Source organism: Phyllostomus discolor, chromosome 6, assembly GCF_004126475.2.
Source record: "Phyllostomus discolor isolate MPI-MPIP mPhyDis1 chromosome 6, mPhyDis1.pri.v3, whole genome shotgun sequence".
Taxonomy (NCBI): Eukaryota; Metazoa; Chordata; class Mammalia; order Chiroptera; family Phyllostomidae; genus Phyllostomus; species Phyllostomus discolor.
The window spans coordinates 71,401,251-71,403,723 of record NC_040908.2 but is presented as its reverse complement, the minus strand read 5'-3'; positions in this window follow the sequence as shown (position 1 = coordinate 71,403,723).

The following is a 2,473-nucleotide window of genomic DNA, read 5'->3' as shown; positions in this document are numbered from 1 at the left end:
ACTACAACTAGTACCTACTACATATTCAGTAAATATCAGCTCCTTTTCATTCTTGTAGCTCTGAGTCATTTTCCTTATCTATATGTGTTTGCCCTAAGGTATATCACCAGACTCAATTTAGTACAGTTTACATTATTAATTATATGTTAATTTATGTGACTGTATATTGCTATACAACACAAATCATATGTTGATATTTTAGTATATTAAAAATTAATGAATATATAATATTGAGTATATGTCTAATGTATATATCAAGTATCTATTATGCACAGGGTGTAAAGATCAGTAATGACCTGCTTTTTGCAAGTCAAGTGACAAGCATTTTGACAGAGTTCAGGCTTTTTATTCAAAATTATGGTAGCAGCAAACCAATTTTAAGATGTGATAGAAGGGTTTAATGACAGCTGAGTTCTGAAGAGGGTTTTGGGACAGATTCCCAAAGTGGGAGTGGGTGGCTGTGGCTGGAAAGCAAACCTTTGGTTGGTGTGTGGGGAAAAGGGGGTTGTCTCATTAATTGTGTAGTTTCCTCTCATAGTCATTTAGTGAAACATAAAATATTTATGGAGAAAGAAACTTTCAAATAAATCTTGTTTCCCCTCAGAGAACTTTGAAGGTCCAATCTCCCCAACATCAAATATTTCTGTGAAAACTTTAAAACTCAGTCAATCAACCAGCTGTTTCTAAATATATAAAAATATGGAACATGGAACGGACCATCTGAATTTGTCAGTTTTGGGTTGGAGAAATATATCATTTAGACATAGCCTAAAGCATATTATGCACATAGCTCACTGAAGAGCACAGTTTTCCTGAGGTATAAATAGAGGAATATCACTAGCAAAATGTTCCCATCAGGAGACTAAAGTACACATCTGTGTCCATATCAAACCTGCTGAGGTGAGCCTGGACTCTAAAGGTCCAAGATGGAGGCCTGGGTTGGAAGCCCCAGTGAGCCCTGAAACTTTTGCATGTTTTCTGGGCCATGGTCTCTTCATGTATCGAATGGCAGATTGGATGGTGTGAGCCATATTTTCTAACATTCTGTCTCTGATTTTGTAATCAGGTTCCCTGACAAAGATGGCCACACTGGGAAGGCAAAAACTTAGGAATGTCTTCACCTCAGTGTGGGACAAGAACAGCCAACAGCATCCCACCCAAGAAGGCTTCCCCAGGTGTATAAATTTAGTCAGTGGCTTTGCCTTTTGAGCATTTGAAGTCATTCTAGCATTTAATAACCTTGGTAGTTTTATAAACCTAGCTAACAAAATTATTTCCTTCTCAGACCCAAAAGCCTTCTATCTATAAAAAACAGAATGAGTAGAGTGGTCAGTAAAAATAGAAAAAGTGTAACAATAAAATCACTCAAATCAGCACAGAAACATATTATCTTTTTGGTTAATAGATGATATCCTTCTTCTTATTTTATGACAATGAAAAGTCTTAGCATTAGCTTGTTAATGCTTCCTAAAGGAAGCAAGAGAAAACAGAGAGAGAGAGAATTGGAATGAGAGATACATAGAAAGATACAGGAAAAGACACATGCAGAGAGCTAGATAGACCAATGAAGACAGGAGCAACACACAAAAAAAGTGGTCCTATTGATGGGTATTGGGGAACTGGATCAAGTTTCATACCAATAATTATTCAAGGGCTTTCTAATAGCAAATCAAAAAATAGCCTACCCAAATGATCTTAAGCAAAAATAAACAAATGAGCAAATACATAAAACAAGTGGTGAACACTTGGCCATTTAAGAGATTCATGCTTCAGGTTCTTATGGTGGAAGATGAATAATAAAAATGGAAGAGGACAGGTTTCTTTGAGCTAACCTGTGCATATAATTTTTACTATGTGATTAGATTCAGGAATTGGTCATTGACATTAATGTTATTTCATTAAATTAAAATTGTATGCTTCCTCACAGAAAATCTCCCATGTGTAAGGGAAGGGTCACTCCAAAGCATTACGTTTTCATATGGTATTTGTCTTTCACTGCCTGGCTTATTTCATGAACCTAAACAACAAAACAAACAAATAAGCAAAATATAACCAAAAACACTGAAATAGAGAACAAGCTGACAGTGACCAGAAGGGAGAAGGGAAGGAATTTCAGGGGAAAAGGGGAAGGGTTTACAGGAACAAGTATAAAAGACACATGGACAAAAACTAGGAGGGAGTGGAAATGGGTGGGAGGTGGGGAGGGCTGGAGGGGTGGGCTGGGATGGGAGTAAAAGACAGAAAACTGTACTTGAACAACAATTAAAATAAAAATTTAAAAAAGAATTAAATTTTCTTGTTGTTGTTTTAAAGACAGGGAGAGAAACATCAATGTGTGGTTGCCTGTCATGCATCCTCCCCCCTCACTGGGGACCTAGTCTACAACCTAGGCACATGCCCTGGACAGGGAATTGAACCAGTGACCCTTTGATTTGCAGGTCGTCACTCGATCCACTGAGCCACACTAGCCAAG